Consider the following 18,533-nt stretch of genomic DNA (forward strand, 5'->3'; position numbering starts at 1 on the left):
GTAAATATATTAAATGTTATGTATGGATGCTGTTGGCTTTCTCTGTGCCACTTTTCCTCCTGCTAGAGTGTTGGACCTACTTGTGAGATACATCCATGCTGTGCTCTCAGTGCAAACATCAGCGACAGGAAGTCCTGGTAATGAATGTGTTTGGATGATGTAAGTTTCACAGTCAGAGAAAATAACATCCAGTCCTCACTGTTAACTTCACAGCCAGAGTTCACAAAAAGATGTATGACTCCAATTGAGGCTTTATACAATCACGTGTGAATCATTTAAACTGCAGGGAAAGCATATTGTAAAGGTAAGTAATAAGGTCTGACTGTAATTAGGCCATGTTTGCACTTCGCTGTGTGATATTATCACGGAATGTATGCCTCTTCTTCACTTACAAACATGAACTGACGATTTCTGCACTCACGACGAAGTGGCGTGGAGGCATGTCCATTCTCCTGTTTATAGCTTTGTTTGAACACCATTGTCTTCTCCTCGAGTTTTTGCCAAGTCTGGAATGCCAGAGACTTCTAACTTTGTGGATAGCATTGTCTTCATCAACACGACAAAAAATGGTGCGCATGAAAATTGTGGAAAGAATCCCTCAAAGCTGAAGGACGCAATTATTGTAAGGTGGCTGAAGTCAACAAAAAAAACCTTGAGGCTCTAGCCATCTAATTGAGGATATGTATGTGAGACTTCCAAGCAGTTATTACCTCTGACACTGAAGGTGGATGGAAGTTTTATGTTTTCACCCCGATTTGATTGTCTGTCTGTTTCACTGTGAGGACGATATCTCGATGAGTTATGGGTGGATTCGGCCAAAATTTGGTGGACAGGTTTGGTTTGTGATATGGACAAATTGATTAGATTTTGGTGAAGATCCGGATAAGAGAATTTTAATAGTGATTCTTCACCATTGAGAGATCAGGCCAAACTCGATATCTATCATGATATCTCAAAAAGTTGTGGATGGATTATGACAAAACATGAGTTAGGTAGGCGACAAGAACAAGCCGATTAGATTTTGGTTATGGTCCGGATGCAGATCCGGCCTATCGGTGGGAAACAAAACGTGAAGTGTTCAACCTGGCAGGGTATGCACTCCACCGAGTGCCATTCTAGTTTCAGAGATCAATCAACACGTTAGTGTGATGTTTGCCAGTGCTAAAAACCATACGCTGGTGCAAACCCCAAACATTTTCCCAGTGAATTTAAATTGTGTTGACATAATGTCCTGTTGTTGTTGCAGTCCTGTGTTTCGAATTAAATTTAAAATATTATTGGAATCATTATCTTTTGAAGACCACTCAACTCAACATGACTCAATGGGTGATTTGCTTGAGAAGTAGAGCATGTCCTATTCACAGCAGATCATCGGCGATTTTCATTCAAAATATAATATTTGTGGGCAATTACTCATGCGACGTACACTCGAGCGTGTGTTGAGCCCAAGGTGATTGTTGGGTGAAACTCCACCGACTTTGAGCGGAATCACCCTGTAATCACCTGGACAAATCACCTGTGTGTTACTTGCTTCACTGGCAAAGATAGCTCAAGTGGAGGCAGTAATAAAAGTCGTAAAAGCGTTTAATTAACCTCCTGAAGAATACAATAGCTGCGAGACACTGACATTAGTAGAGTGGGTTTACTGAGTTATTACACTGCAGATGAAAGCACCAAATTTAGCATGAAGTTTCATGGGTTTGGCTAAGGAGCACTCTTCTATTTTTCACGTGATTCCCGTGGTGCAGGAAAATCCAACATGGCCACCACTTTTGGATATTTTTTCAGAGGCATAGTTTGACTCCTCCATTGGGGGAGGGGGTGGGGGTGGGGGGACCAAGCTTAACATTAATAATGGGTCGCTAATCTGACTTCCAAAATTTCCGTTTGTTCGTGTAATTCCAATGTCCGTGAAATCAAAAATACAGTTTACTTTCATTATTTAATCACCACTGGTTTTTTGTTTCAGCCTAATTATTTAACATTTTTCGCAGTTACCACCAATGCTGTATTGGCATAACAACAAATTATTAAACAAATAAAAAATTAAGGAGCACTTTATGCATCATGTCCCCCACACATAAACATGGCTTTATATAAATACTGTTCTTACCTTAATGACTAATGTAGGTGCAATTGTCTTTCCCTTTGGTTGGTGTAAGTGTCCATAATGTCCTCTGGAATCAGCTTTGCAGTTCAATCGACTTCTATGTGAAGAAGAGCCAGTGAAGAGAATCTTTCCTCTCCCATGCTTGAGCGCAACCAGTTTCTAATCCGTCTCGTTGCAGAAAAACTTCGTTCTGAAGTGGCCGTCCCAACTGGTAATGTTAGAGCTAACTGGATGAGTTTGTAATTGTTTGGGTACATTCTCTGAGACAATTCTGTTGAAGTCTCTGAAGGGTAACAACAGATTCCGTCCCAGTAAAAAAAGGTCCATTTCTGCAGCTGCAAGCTGAGGATTTATTTTGAGTGGGTCTCCATATTTCTGTAAGAGTGGATGTATATGAAATACCATTTTTTGACATCTTAACAATGAGTCACATGCTTCAGCAATTTCCATTGATTCTTTTGAGAATCGTCTCTCAAACTCTGCAGTTACAGCATCCAAAACAGGAATGTACAACAATTAAAAGTCGTGGGTATTTCATGTGCATTTGTTGCCTCTTCTACGTGCTCTCTTTGACACAAAGTTGTTGGGACAAAGAAGTCCATAAGAGCTGCCTCTCTCTTTTTCTTTTTCACTGCTCTTTTTTCTTTTTGGCAAGTGATGTGTCTCTTCGTGTGGCACTGCAATGTCATGGTCTTTACAGAATTCTGTAATTTCTTTCCACATATCATTCCAGCTTTCTTCACTTCTGAGTTTTTCAAAGTACACTTTCAGGTTCTCTTTGATAGAGGCAGCATTTGCAACTGTGGTGTCGATGCTTTGAAATCCTTTGTGAACAACATGAATAGCTTTCAAAATGTCAGGAAAGATAATCAAGGAGGCATTGAATGAAACTTCAGTCATAAGATGAAAAAGGCCGTTTGGTTCCACTGACCCCTTTTTTCCTTGTTCACTTAGATCTCTGAGACGCCGCATGATGGCAGTGTAATGTGTTTTTATTGCAAACACACTTCTCCACTTACATGCCCGACATGTATCACTGGGCTGCACAATGTCTTTTTGCTTTAGACCCAAAGCTGTCTGCATGTCGACAAACATCTGATGATTGGCTAGCTCCGCAAACACTGAATACAATTTCTCAACTACATTTAGAAAGCCCATAAACATTAGAAAGCACTACGACTCACTTTACAGCACTCCACAAGGACGAGGTTGAGTTTGTGTGCCATGTAATGTACATACATTGCAAACTGATGGTCATCTTTCATTCACTGCTTGCATGTCCTGACATAACTTACATGTCCTGACATAACTGCAGCATCATCATAAGATTTGGCAACTATCAGCACACTCAGCAATCCATTTGTCTCCAAAGCTTTCTTTATGGCAGTATAAATTCCTTCTGCATTTCAAGAAGATGAGCAATTGACAAAGCACAGGAACCTTTCTCTGATCTCGTGGTTCTCTGCATATCTGATAAAAACTGAAAGCTGCTCTGTCTTAAACAATCTGGCCTCATCTGCTATTATAGCAAAAAACTCGGTGTTATTCACTGCCTGTACAATTTCTTGGAGAAACAAATCTGGAACAGATCTGTAGCACTTCGTTTTGAAATTCCGGACTTATACAATTAAAATAACTAGCCTGAATTTTATTAAAAGTTTCATCAGACTTTGAAATGAAATCACAAAATTCAAGGAAATTCCCTTTCAATTTTGATTCCTTCCCCTCATTGTGCCCACATATCATTCCAGATTTCTTCACTTCTGAGTTTTTCAAAGTACACTTTCAGCTTCTCTTTGATACAGGCAGCATTTGCAACTGTGGTGTCGATGCTTTGAAATCCTTTTCAAAGGTACCACATCGGAGGTTGTTAGCCAAAGTGAGGGCTGAGTCAGGTGGCTGGTCAGGTGGCCAATTGGATTGCAAACTGGCTTAGTGGTAGGAAGCAAAGAGTGTCTGTGAGTGGGAGGATATCTTGCTGGGAGGATGTAAGTAACGAGGTATCTCAAGGATCAGTACTCGGACCATGACTATTCATGATTTACATCAACGATTTGGATAATGGGGTGAAGAGTAAGCTTCCCAAATTTGCAGATTACACAAAGATTGGAGGTGAGGTGGATAGCACAGGGGGTGGTAATCAGATACAAGAGATACAGATACAATCAGATATAAGGGGTAATCAGATACATGCCAATCAGATACATTGATACTTGTTCGGATTGGGCAAAAGATTGGCAGATGGAATTTAACCTGAGCAAGTGTAAGGTGTTGGGGATTGGAAAGAACAATTAAAATAAAGATTACAGGATGCAAGGGGTAATTTTGGAGCGTGTCACACAGGAGAAGGATCTGGGGGTGGTAATAGATATGGGAGGTAAGCAGTTAGCACAGTGCCAGACAGCTATAGGTAAAGCAAATAGGGTTTTAGGTTGTATAAGGAGGGGGATCAATTATAAATCAAAAGAGGTGTTGTTAACATTGTACAGGAATTTAGTGAGGGCCACATCCAGAATATTGTGTGCAGTTCTGGTCACCACAGTTCCGGAAGGGCAAAGATGCCATAGAGAAGGTTCAGCATGGGGTTACTAGATTGATTCCGGGCCTAGCTAGACTCAGCTATGAGGAGCGGCTGAAGGAGACAGGGCTTTATCCACTAGAAAGGAGGCGGTTATGAGGAGATAAGATGGAGATGTTGAATAAAATGAAAGGAGACTGTGATAGGACCAGTGGACATAGCCTGAGCTTAAAGAAGAGGAGACTTAAGATGGTAGCAAGGCAGGGGACTTTCACTCAGAGTAGTTAATGCATGGAATGGCCTCCCTGGAAAGATAGTGGCAGCAGAAACAAGAGATAAGTTTAAATTGGAATTAGATAGGTACCAAGCTGTTATGGAGATAGAGAGGTATGGTGATGTTGATAAGACTTTTAGGTAGTTTGAGCATTGATGGGTGATTGTGTGCATGTGTACGGAGTACTGTTGGTGGGGGTCTTGTCAAGGGGTGTTGTGTAGTTGATGTGTGTTTTTAATCAAGCTCATGCCCCCTCCCCTGTAGGAAAGCAAAAAAAAAAAAAAATACAAAAACTACAAAAACAAAACAAACAACACCCCCCGCCCCCCCCCCCAAAAATTCATTAATTAAAAACATTTTTTTGCATCTTCCTCCTTGGATCTTGTGTAGATAAATTAGTGTGGTGTTTGCGCAGGCATGGTGGGCTGAATGGCCTCCACCTGTGTTAGATTTCCTTGTAAAACGGTAAGCTAAGCTTTGAAAGTAACTTGACGTCACAAACCTTTGCAAGGTAATTCCTGTTTCTCTGAATGGTGCTGTGATGACTTTCCGAAAGCTTCACTGCTACCGATCCTGTTTCTTCGCCATGTTTGAAGCATTGCCACTTTTCCATACATTTCAAACGAACCTGGGAGACGACATGTTTATAAATTTTTTCCGAGATTTTCTTCCAATTCTGCACGCCTTTTTTGATAAATGAATGCTTAGCTCGGCCTTTTTTCTGACGACAAGTGACCGCAGGGAAAGCAGAACACAGCATCTTGGTGAACAGAATATTGTTGTGGTTCTGGAAACTGCATACCTCTAAGGCAATGGCATCCAACTTACAGTGATCCCCAGACAGTTATTTCATTAGTATACGTGCAGTTAGACCTTCCCCTCATGTCTAACGGGTCAACGGGACACAGTGCGTTGCGTGGTTCTTATAGCGAGGTCTAATTATATCTCCATTTTCCATTCAATCTCTATCTTCATTCCAACTCTTTCCTCTTATTCATGAAATAAACCAAGATGGCAGACACCAGTACATTCACAGTGGAAGAGAGGCTGGTTGCAGTGGTGTAGTACCATGAGAGGAGAAATACAAACAAGACGATGAGACAGGTGCAAGAATACTGTGTCTAAGGAGATAATGGAATCATACATTAAACCACGTTAACAGACATGCACGCAGCCCTGTGATAACCACAATGCAGTATGGGACGCATGTGGAGGCCGCCTGTGAAGATCACCGCTATGTGCTAACCACATGCACAATAACAGATGCGTGCAGCCCCCGTGATAATTACCATCGCACTGCACGGGATACACGTGGCGGCTGCCTGTGAAGATCACCACTATGTGCTAACCACATGCACAATAACATAAATGCATGCAGCCCCATGATAATTACCATCGCACTGTACGGGACGCGCATGGCACACATCTTTATTCGGGTCTGCATGCTGATTTGCAACGGAATCTCACCGTCGACCTTTGTTCGCCACCTCGGCCACCAATATCTCCTCGCACCTCTGCCTCGATGCAGTGGCCACCAAGCAGAGATGCAAATGCACGACCCAGATCGCTCTGGTCATGTGGCATGCGGACGGAACAAGAACATTGATCAGCCGCGCCAACCGCAGAGCGCCGGGGGTGCCAGAACAGGAATGCAGGACCGATGCGACCCTCGGCCGGTTGCCGGAACATGGCCTGGGAGTTTAGTGCAAGGCGATTCATGGTGCGGAGTTTGGTGCAAGACATTTCCACAGCTCAGCCATGTCTCGCTGGATGTACAAATGGCACCACTTCCGGCTGGGGGAGCCTGGCAGCACGGGGCCAGGGTCCAATGGGAGCGCACGATTTTGGGTGATGACTTTAGGTCGTCACCCCACCCTACACTATGGGGCTTAGATAATGCGGATCGCGAAGCCGTTCTCTAGCTGGGTTCTCTACATTCACCTGCTGCTCCACCTCACTCCGTCTGCTGACTCCACCTTCTACCCACCTGACTCCATCTGCTGACTCCACTTTCCACCCACCTGACTCTGCATGCTGACTCTGCCTTCCACCCGCCCACGCCACCCGCCCACGCCACCCGCCATACTGCCTTCCTTGCCATCCATCCGCCTATTCTCTGGACCGGTGCTCATGCTGCGCCCGGCACAGTAACCAAGCAGAAGACAATGCGCCGACTCTCAAACTGGGATTTCGCAGCGGAGCGTCCCCCGAAGTGTACTGGGAAGCACGGCCGGCTGACCGTGCAAGGTATTGCGAGACTGTGAGCCCTCATCTCCTCTCCTTTCTTCTGATTAACTCCTCTTCATCGGGTTTGTGTGTGTGTGTGCGTGCGTGCGCGTGTGTGTGTGTGTGTGTGTGTGTGTGTGTGTGTGTGTGTGTGTGTGTGCGCGTGCGTGCGTGTGTGTGTGTGTGCGTGCGTGCGTGCGTATATGTGTATATGTCATGGCGCCTATCCTTGCTTAAATTAAGGGTGTAGAAGAAATATATTGGGATAAGTCTGCTCTATGTCCGCTTTTGCAAGTTGCTTGCTTTCTTGTTGTCACACCCCACAAATTCCTTACTATCCATGCTTGAATACAATAATAAATCGATTCATTCTGCCACATATTTTTCCTCACTGGTTTGTTAATAAATGTTTGTGAAGAAATGCTCCCAGCTCATTTTCGTATTTTCTTTCATTGATCCAGCATGGTCCGTATCCTAGCCTAGCCGGGACGATCCATTCTACTAGCCGGTACGTTCCTTGGCAGTGTCGCTTGGCTGTATCTGACCCGATAAGGTGACCCGGTTCGGACAAGGCATACCGAGGGCGTGTTTTCCGGAAATTAGGTCACGTGATTATTTGAAGTAACCGGTTAAACCTTAGACGGAGGACCCTAAGTCACGTGGTTGAGTTATTGGTGTTCACAGTCAATTAGCGGCCTACCGCGTCACGGAGTTATCTGTATGCAACAGCATGTGATCCTGGAGAGTCTGGTGGGAGCCCAAGATAGCTTCCCCCCCTCATGCTCTTCTCGCCCTGACCCCGAGTCGCAACAATATTCAACCCAAGGGAATTTGTTGTCATAGAAAACTGAAAAAGAACGACTTTTTTTCAAAACAGTCTCTTTGGAAAACTAGAGGGGGAGCACTCGGTAGAGTGCAAAACCTCCACTGCCAATACTGCTGGGTCACTTAAGTGAACCTGATATCCTATTCATTGTAGGTCAAAACGGATCAGACTCTACTGAACCACGATTGAATAAACTAAACTCGATCGACGCGCATGTAGAAATGCCCCCAAAAAAATAGTATTTTTTTTGAAAAAAAAGGTGCAACATTTCTGTTTTTTTCTCTCTAACAAATTTTTTTGGGGGGGTTGGAAATCACTTAAAACATGAAGAAATGAAAAAACAAAAATTCAAATGTTTTTTCAAAATGGCCGCCATAGCAGCCATATTAGACTTTGGACCAAGTCCAAAATCTAATGGCATGATCCTTGGACCATACCTAACCCCCCACCAAGTTTCGTCGAAATCCGTCCAGGAGTTTTTCCGTAATACTGTTCACAAACAAACAAACAAACAAACAGACAAGGGTGGAAAACAGTAACCTCCGTCCATCTTCGATGACGGAGGTTAATTAGCCAGATGTGGTTGATTAGGCCCAATGCTTTTGTCTCTCCGAGATCTGTAACATTTATGTTTCTTACATCACCCTCAATATAATGCGTGCTGAGAGAACCTGCACTCATTGCTTCCAAAGGTTCAAGCTCGTCTTGCTGTACTTGCATCTATACAATGTCGAAAGACAAGCTAAGCGGTGGTGCCAATCATCCACCGACGGCTCAACAGTTGCTTTCACAAAAAAACTTCCTTATGTCCATTTTAGCTTTTCTTTAGATGAGATCCATCAAATCGTTATACTCTAAGTTAAAACTTCAATTACAGGATACCCACACCAACAGGAAAATGGGGGAAACCCAGGAAATACAAAATGTGTTTTCCCGGCCGGGGGAATAGATGACAAATTGCTGAAATGGCGGACATGACGATTGACAGGTGGATTTGCGGAAATTGCACAGTGAGTTTGTGTTTTCAATATCATTTTCATGATCTTCCATTCCCAATCTCTTTGATTCACATTTAAATGTCCATTTGTTTGTGCAGTCAGTGTTAAATGTAGAGAGCTGGTCCGACTGGAATAAAAAAATACTTCGGTCATGTTCGCCAACATCCCATCGTCCTTATTTATTATTATTTAAATAATTATTTTATTATTCATTCCAAGTTTAAGCGAACGAACGTCCTTCCTCTCCGCTGCCCACACATGCATCGCCAAATCAGCAGTTTAGATATTTCCTCCTTTAAACATTTGGCTTATTCTCAAGGTCTTCATACCTTGGAGGAAATGTTGTCATTAGCTGACTGCTGACGCGACGATAGATTTCCAGAGCCACATTATCATGTTATTGTCGTTGTTTAACTCTGGAATTATGGTACATGGTACAATTATGGTACATGGCGTACATGGTACAACTCTGGAATGATCGTCGGGCCGCCATGTTCAAGGCGGTCATGTGGGTGAGGTGAGGAATGATTATGGATGGGGGATGATTAAGAATGCTAATCGTTTCTCATTATCATTTATTACCCCGAGTTCTCAAGGTCTCAGGTATGGAGACCGATTAAGTTTCGACATTGTGTTACAAGATATGTAGGCTCAGGGATGAATCCAAGAATTTCAGGGGGAGGGGTGTGCACCAGGTCATAGTGTTGAAAGGGGGTCGGGGTTTGGGGGGTCCTTCTTCAAAAATTTTTGAGAAATTGATTGTCGGAAACGGCATTTCCTGTGTTCTTGGAAGTTTTCTGCAGTTCGTTGCATTCTTCCCTGGCCCAACAGTTCAGCAGATTTGCGACGACTAATGGGCCAAAGTGGCAAACTTTCCCAGCCGATCCTTAATTTAAAAAGGCCTGTGCGCACCTGTCGTGTGAAATGATTGTGTTGACCCTCTGTGTGCTGGGTGAAGCCCAACACTGCCATGCGCCGAGGTTGCGAAGCTTCGGGCAACGGTCTCCCCACAAAAGAGATCAGATAGGATGGTGGAATGTGAATAATTTTATTACTCGGGAATGATGCTGTTTTGGAAAAGATGCCGTTTGTGTTTCTGAATGAAAATGTCACACACACATCATGTGGGGATATGGGGAAGTCATGGTGTATGTTCATGAGGACCAGAGATTCCATCAAACTTTCTCCCACGGAATCTCTTAGGTAGGTGTTCAGGCAACGCAGGCAAGAAAATGAGCATTCAGCATCACAGGGGCTGACAGGGAGGGTGCATCCAGTATGGAATCGGACTTTGATCAATGGAAATTTGTCTGCAATATTATACCACATGAAAACAATCCTGCACGCCTACCCTGTTGTGCCTCATCTGTGTATATTTTACAAGCCAATCTAAACACGTCATGTCTAGTTCCTGTCAGATACACTTGATGGTCTTACCACGCACAACTCAGATAAACTTGATGGTTTTACCACGCACAGCTCAGATAAACTTGATGGTTTTACCACGCACAGCTCAGATAAACTTGATGGTTTTACCATACACAGATCAGATAAACTTGATGGTTTTACCATACACAGATCAGATAAACTTGATGGTTTTACCATGTACAGCTCAGATAAACTTGATGGTTTTACCACGCACAGCTCAGATATACTTGATGGTTTTACCACGCACAGCTCAGATAAACTTGATGGTTTTACCATTGACAGCTCAGATAAACTTGATGGTTTTACCACGCACAGCTCAGATAAACTTGATGGTTTTACCACACACAACTCAGATAAATTTGATGGTTTTACCATGCATAGCTCAGATAAATTTGATGGTTTTACCATGCACAGCTCAGATAAACTTGATGGTTTTACCATGCGCAACTCAGATAATCTTAGATTTTGATGTTTTTATGGAATTATGCCTAAATTTCTCGAGGGCTTTGGTGCTTTTATCTGCCAGGTAACGTTGACATTAAAATATGATGTTAAGCCATCCTACGCACCTGTATTAAAGGCACTGTATTTGAGTTAACACGTTTCACTTGTGTGTGGGGTGGGGAGGTCGGGGGGGGGGGCTAGCCTGCTGTTGGCTTTGTGGTCAGGGTGGTTGGCTTGGGATCCTAAGATCCTGGGTTTAAGCCTCGTTTGCTGCTGAATTAACACCAGGTGGGGTTGAACCTGCCTGTCATTCTTGGAAAGTCGGCGAAATGAGCCCCAGTGTACTGGTATAGGGGCATCATCAGTGGCATTGTTGTGCACAAACAAAATGATAGCTACCCAGCAGCCAAGCTGCCATACGCAAGAAGAATAACAAGAAGACTGAGGGTTCATAAACTGAATAGTGAAGGAATAATTCAAAAAATCTAGTTGAAAATCAAAATGAGGATACAGCACTGTTAACCAGCCTGTGTGCAAAACCTTGACGGTATGAGAATAAACATATTGTCATCGCGAATGTTTTATCTGAAATATGTTTTATTGCTGAAATGTTTTATCGTTCTCAGGGTTATATTATTGAGGCACAAACACCAGGCACATTCAATCAAGTCTAATCACATCCTGGGAATCACATGACTTTATGGTTACATTGCTAATTTTATTGAGTTGCTCGACTTTGGCGACGCAACATTATCCTAGTTGTCAGGAGATAAAGTGCTGCCAAAGCAATTTCTCAGCAAATAATGTAATCGATGGTTTGTCATTGCTTTAGATGTAGTAACGACTTCATTTGGCATGTCACATAAATATGTTAACTTGCCATGTGATTATAACAGCATTATTTAAAAAAAACCAAGTAAATATTAAAACAAGTAAATAAATCGTGTCATGAAAGGAATGAGAAGTCGTGTTGGTGGAGTGTCCATGGTTTACCCAGGTGTGAGTCTGGCCTCTGGAGCAGTTGCACTCACCCCCATCACAAGTCCTCATTGTGTGTTGTACAGAATAACGATCAAATAAACAACATCTACCCCTGCCATGCCATTGATAGTTTTAAAGAAGGACAGTTTGACATTTAAAGACCCTTGATTGAATGTAGAATTTAAATGTGGAGAACCGAATGCACATCCACTTGACTACAGTATCGGCTTAATCGAAAGTTTATGACCTGATGTGAACCGATGCAGTGCAGGCAGCCTTTCTGGCACTCATTGTGCATTCCTCATCTGCTGGGCCTCAGGATGAAAGAAAACCATGCTGGATGAAAATTACAGATAATAACTTACAGAAATAAACTGATAATAATTTACCATGAGATTTGATATAAATATTATGAGAATTTAATTGAATATCATGAGAAATTTCTGGAAGGGGAGAGCCTTTGAATTACAAACAGATGCTCAAAATGTTTCTTTGATCTGAATGTTAACCCTCTCAAACACACACCATCTCGTGTCATCCTCCATCGCTACCTGTGATATTTTCTACTTATCCAAGATATCCTACTTATAGGTTATTACTTTCCTCCACTCTCCTCTCTCTCCTCTTTCATCAACCATTCATTTTCTTGCTTTTTGCATCCACCTGTTGCCCTACTGTCTGTGCATTGCCTAATTTCTTCCCTCTGTCACATTAGCTTCATGCTCTTCACCAAGCTTAGACTTTTATAAACAAAAAATAGATATACAGTACATGCTCGTCAATGATAAGGCAGTAGAAAACTAGTTATCCCTGGTATTTCTTTAAGCTTCTGCACATGCATGCGACCATTGCATACTGCCCTTATTGACAATGGTCCATCATGGAAATATTACAAGGAAATTTTTGCACAGGAGGAGGCTATTCCACCCATAATACCTGCACCACACCAATCCATCCATCCATCCATCCATTGGGACCATGCTCTGTACAGAGCGTTGGTGCTGCCTAAGCAGTCTCCTTGGCTATTTTGGCACAATCCTGGACGGGTCACCACTCAGACGCAGGATACCAGCAAACTAACACTCATTTTGTCGACCTCGGAAGCATGACAGGCAGTCAACCCTACCTGGTATTAATTCAACAGCAAAGTGGGATTTGAACTCAGGATTCTTGGATCCAAAGCCCACCACCCTAACCATTAAGACAACACCAGGTTATCCTTAGAAAGTAATACTTTCTTAGGATCTGTTGTTCAGCTTACCCTTTGGAACAATTAAATGTATTGTAATTTAGTGCAACTCATTGGCAGTTAAAGAGCAGGTATGTGTGTACATGCACACACATATGGTGCACTTTACACAGATTGCTTGCACATTGAGGCCACAGAAGGGCCTGGAAAGATTTTGGCGCAGCAGGGGATGCATTGTCTAGAGGGTTACCGAGTTCAGGGGTGACTATATCTTCAACAGCAGTGAAACACAACATCAAACTGCTGCAATTTCAACCAAATGTTGGAGTGTTTTTTGTTTATAGTACCTTTGCGATGTGCCCTGTGAAACCTGAAGTGTTCACCTGTATTAAATATTTGGTAAAGGTAATGAAGGTGCCTCTTTCTGTTAACATCAGAATCAATAATCAAACCACGCAATTTCAATGTTCCCTGAAGTCAGGCACCAAACCCACTATGCCGCACACACAAATGAAACAAACATTGTCACAGTGTGTGTGTGGTAGATCTTGCCCACACCATTGCTGTGGGTGGTGATAAAAGCTTTCCAGTTAATGTTGTGCATTGTGGGCTGGGATGGAACACTGCTGATTAGAAGACGAAGCCACATGTTGCTACGATTGATAAAAACCTGTCCCGAGCACCGGTAATACGGACAACACCGGTGCTTTTTGCATATAAAAAATAGAAAAGCACAAAGAGGATCTGCATTCCTCATGGCACCAGATACAACATATCATGGAGCGACTGTCACGAGGTAAAAATGAAACTTGGCACACGTCAAGCACTCCCCATGGGGAATAAATGTTGTTAACCATGACGTCATCACTGCCCACAGTTATAAAGTGGCAGTTCTGATTATGTCTCTTATTAATTATTTCACACAACAGTCTCCAAACACCACACAAAATAAGTCCTGGCAAGGGACTGCAATCTCTGATTGCTATTTTTCTTGTTATGATTGTGAATTTTAGATGGGAACACCCTAACATCTCAGTGGGAACACACTCGTGTGTGTGCACATAAACATGTATAAGTTCAAATTATTTTACATAAGAGTATTGGCTCGTGGAGGAGCTAAACGACAAGGGTATTGGGATGGACAAACAAGGAGGAAAGGAAATGTATCCAATGAGGAAAGGAGAAATAACGAATCAGTAACAATGGCTGGGAATGGGAAATAATGAGCATGTGTAGAAGAGATGGTAGATGTGCACGGGTGGGTTCATAAGGTAATGATGGGCAGTGCATTGGAAAGACGAGGTGAGGAAGATGAGATAACAGACACAATGAGACGATTCCACCTTCAGGAGACTAAGGGGATGGATAAATGCAGGTGGGGGAACCAACCTGGAATTTTGGAAGCGTGAACTGCAAGTAAGTGTTTCTTTAGGAATGCATGCGACCTGCGTTGGCTTGGAAAGGGCAAAGGTAGGAGTTGGTTGGAGGAGTAAAGCCAAAAGTAAACTTGTATAAAATAAGGAGCCTGCCAACTTGTCACATGGTTGGAGAGTGACATTCCTTGGGAATTTGCTTCCTGTCTTGAGATTTCACTGATGCAGAAACCCTTGTTTGTGATTCCATCAAGTGGATTCAGGTGGGTATCAGGAACGTCAGCCAAGAATGAAGATCCATACTCCATGAAGTTCTGTTTTAAAGCATTGTACATTGTGTTGAGGTTTGCGAGGCTCAGGAATGCTTTAGTTCAATGGAGAATATCCAGATGGCGACTATCCGTTGATGGTGATATGATCCTCCCATATGGCAGATAGTGAGGCCAAGTAGTTCCAGTGACTGCACCTCTTCCAGTAGCTGTCCAGAAAAAAATGGATCAAAAGACTACAAGGTATTTGCAAGGTCATGATTGGATTGCAATGAGTGGGTCATTTGAAGCATTGAGACTGCAGCATCCTGCTGAGCTCGGAGGGTATATGTTTTCTCTACATTTGATGTCAAACAAATCTCGTCAACATATCAACCCTTGTTAGCAATCACAACTGTGCACCCTCGAGGCATTCTATCACATAACTTTAGCAAATTATTGCTGTCTGTTTTATTTAGTTCAGTCTGAACCATTCTCCAAGGCTTTTCTCAGGCACTTTTATGTAATTTGAAATGTTATCTTATGCGCTTTATTATTCTCATTACACAAGCAGAAAATGCAGAACAATTAATAATAAATTATACCCAGAATTCACATGGTATTGCTACAGCTTAACAAGCATGCTTGAACTACCATCAACGTCAAGAAATCGGCGGTTAAAACCACAATGAAACTATAATAAGATGGATAGTCAATAGTCTTGTTCTTTCCATTTTATTGATGCAACAGCCATGCATGAACAAATCATAGTACAGATGTTCCATCTTTTCTCAGAAGTTCCCAGGAGATGTTGAGCAGTGTCACTCATTTTCCCAGTAGTGGCTGAGTTTGCTTTTGCCATTGGAATATAAGTTAGTTGTTTGGTTCGACAACTTTTTGTAAAGGGCATCTTAGCTTCCCCTCCTACTTTTAGTCAAAGTTGAGCTGATAGGATAACTTAAAGGTATGTGCACTCGCCTCTGAGTTGTCTATCCTGGATTCTAATCTTGAGCCAGATATAAACTGTTTGAGTGGCATTTCGTATGGTGATGCATCAGTTTGTGTACATTCCCTTGAATGAACGTTCAACTGGGTGTCTCATCTGCTAGCATTAGTTGGTGGATGTTTAAGGTCCCATGGTGTCCTTTTCAAAGAGTATGCGAGCGATCATCAGCACCCTGGCTAAATTTGAATTCATGTCTGGACTGCAGGTAGCAAGTTGTCTGGTCTTCCTGGTGGCTCCTGGACACCAGGTTACTCATCTTGTTATCTTAGAGTGTAGCTGCTGTCTGGGCAGCAGCTTCTATACTATACATAAATGGACCAGTTCAGCTTGCAAGTTTCACGTGAACGGCATTCTTCAGATACGAAGGGAAACCAATTAAGTCAAAGTTAAAGTAGAGGTGGCGCTAGTTTTTTTTTTTTACAAATGATATTCTGATTCTTTTCCCCTCAATATTCACTTGTATATCTCATCAAATGACCAATATGAAAGATTAAAAAACATATTTTTCAGTGCATCTTAATTATACGATCGGTATTTTGTAATTAACAATGCATGTAATGAATGATTGGGCTGGCACTAGTCTATAGCCTCGATTTATCCTTACTGGCTTCTCAGCTGTTGAACCTGGTTTTGAATCTCAACCCAACTGTAAACTGTCATCCTGGTGTTTCACAGGGAGGGTGATGCATCAATGTGTGCACTATCGATCGGAAGGACATTGAGCAAGATGATCCGTCTGCGAGCACTGGTCGTTGGTGGATCTTAAGATCACATGGTGCCTTTCGTAACGAGTAGGCGAGTTATCACCGGACAGCTGGCCAAATTATAAATCTCTGCCACAGTCGAGTATCCTGCATCAAAGTGGCAATCCGTCCAGGTTTTTAACCCTTGTCAAGAGAGTGCTTAGTGAAAATTGTAAAATCATACCCATCATTGTATTGTACATATTTGGAGCTAAATAAGCTTGAGAGTACAATTTTCTACTCTGATATTGTATATCTCAGGCTCCCTGGAAGATCGAGAAGGAAAAAGAAAGTTCTCATCCAAGTTAACAATGGCATTCTTGTTCGATAATGAAGTATTTGTAGATAGCTCTAAACAGATATCACCAACAAAGATACTGTTTATCAGCCACTTGGTTGCTTTGTTCAGCTGGTAATTTTTAATTTTGTTGTCGACCTTTAACCTAAACTGAGTTTTCATTACCTCCGCCACCGAAGGTGAAGGAGGTTATGTTTTCACCCCTTTCTGTCTGTTTGTCTGTCTGTTTGTTACTTACGAAATCTAAAGATTTCGTAAGTATATTGATGACTTCCGTCCTCTGTTTGTGTGTTTGTTTGTTTGTGTGTGTGTGCGTTTGTGTGTTTCTTTGTAGGCACGATAACTCGAGAACGGAAGAAGCTACCAATGTCAAATTACACCACGTGATTCAGGAGGGTGGTGGCAAGTGCTGATTAGATTTTGGTCAGAGGTCAAGGTCACAGTGAGGTCAAACATTCGATTTTTGATGGTTTTGTACAGAATCATCGCAGAAACTTCTGGTTTGCGTCGCTACCTTCTCAAGAGACAGCTTTTATTAGACAAGGTCAGAGGTCAAGTTGACGATTTCGTAAGTACCAGTCTATGACTGCTTGTCTGTTTGTTTCTGTACAGTATATCTCAAAAAGTAGTGGACGGATTCGGATGAAACTTGGTGGATATCTTGGATGTGTGACGAGGAAGAAGTGATTCAATTTTGGTGAAGATCCAGATTCGGATCTGGATCTGATAATTTGAAAGTAATTCTTCACCATTGAGAGATGGGGCGAAACTGATATATATCACGATATCTCAAAAGGTTGTGGACGGATTCGGATGAAAACTGGTGTTGGATGAAACTTGGTGGACGGGTGTGTGACCACGACGAATTTGTTCGATTTTGGTGATCAGAATCCGGATCTGGATACGAGAAATATTTAATTTTTTAAGTGATTCTTCATCATGGAGAGATAGGGCCAAAAACTATATAGTAACTATATAGCATGATATTTCAAAAATGTATTGGGCCCGATATGTTCTCGTGAATCAGGCATTGCGTGGTGGAGGTATGCCCTCTACCGAGTGCCCTTCTAGTATTGGAACTGTATACCCACTTGCTTATTCACTTATGACTAATAATATCCACTACACATTGCTTTTGTTCGACTCAGAAAATGTTAATGTCAGAATTTGAGTTCCACATCCTCACAAGGTCACGATTGCTCAGGAACTGTTATTGTATGGTTGGAGAAATCTTCACATTTTTGTGATTGATATCGAATAATCTCAATTGTGTTTTAAAATTTCAGTTTTCACAAAACGGAATGGTCCATAATGGCTTAGGTCTTCCAATGAAGAGTATGAGCACTTGAAATATTCAAAATGTGAAACCTCACTTTATATTTGTGCACAGGCGGCCGAAGCAACTCCCTCTGCTCAATGGAGTGACTGCAGGTGCTCCACACTCAAGTGAAATCATCCTTTGGTCCTTGAAATGACCGTGGAAATTCACTCCATCAATGGGAGGCCCTTGTACATAATCTTGTGCAGAGTTTCACTGTGCAGCGCCACTCCGCAGTCCAAGAGGTGGACTGATTGCTGGGCGGGTGGAGCACGGCGGCTCAGAGGCTCACACATTGTTTCGTTCATAACTGAGTCAATGGGACCCTCTGTACGTCCTTCTTGGTCAGGCAGCACTGAGGGATGGTGCACACACCCCGGTTTTCTCTGACAAACTAAGTCGCTGCTTCAAAAAAGCAGTCACCTGTGGATGCATTTGTTTCAAGTCGCAGAAAAGCAAAATATTGTTTTTTTGGCATTTCGATTTAATCCTTGTTCCTTCTTTTTGGTTTATATAAAAGGCATGAAGGATCTTCTTCTGAAGGTATTTGTGC

The 18,533-nt window shown here is 42.4% G+C and overlaps 1 protein-coding gene across 5 annotated transcripts in view; it reads left to right on the forward strand.

Annotated features, from left to right (window-relative positions):
• The window catches only part of THSD4 (thrombospondin type 1 domain containing 4), a 217,897-nt gene that overhangs the window by 37,046 nt on the left and 162,318 nt on the right, over positions 1 to 18,533 (forward strand). The window lies entirely within an intron of this gene.

This window comes from Eptatretus burgeri, chromosome 12 (genome assembly GCF_056783735.1).
Source record: "Eptatretus burgeri isolate ZD-2024b chromosome 12, Ebu_testis_v1, whole genome shotgun sequence".
Taxonomy (NCBI): domain Eukaryota; kingdom Metazoa; phylum Chordata; class Myxini; order Myxiniformes; family Myxinidae; genus Eptatretus; species Eptatretus burgeri.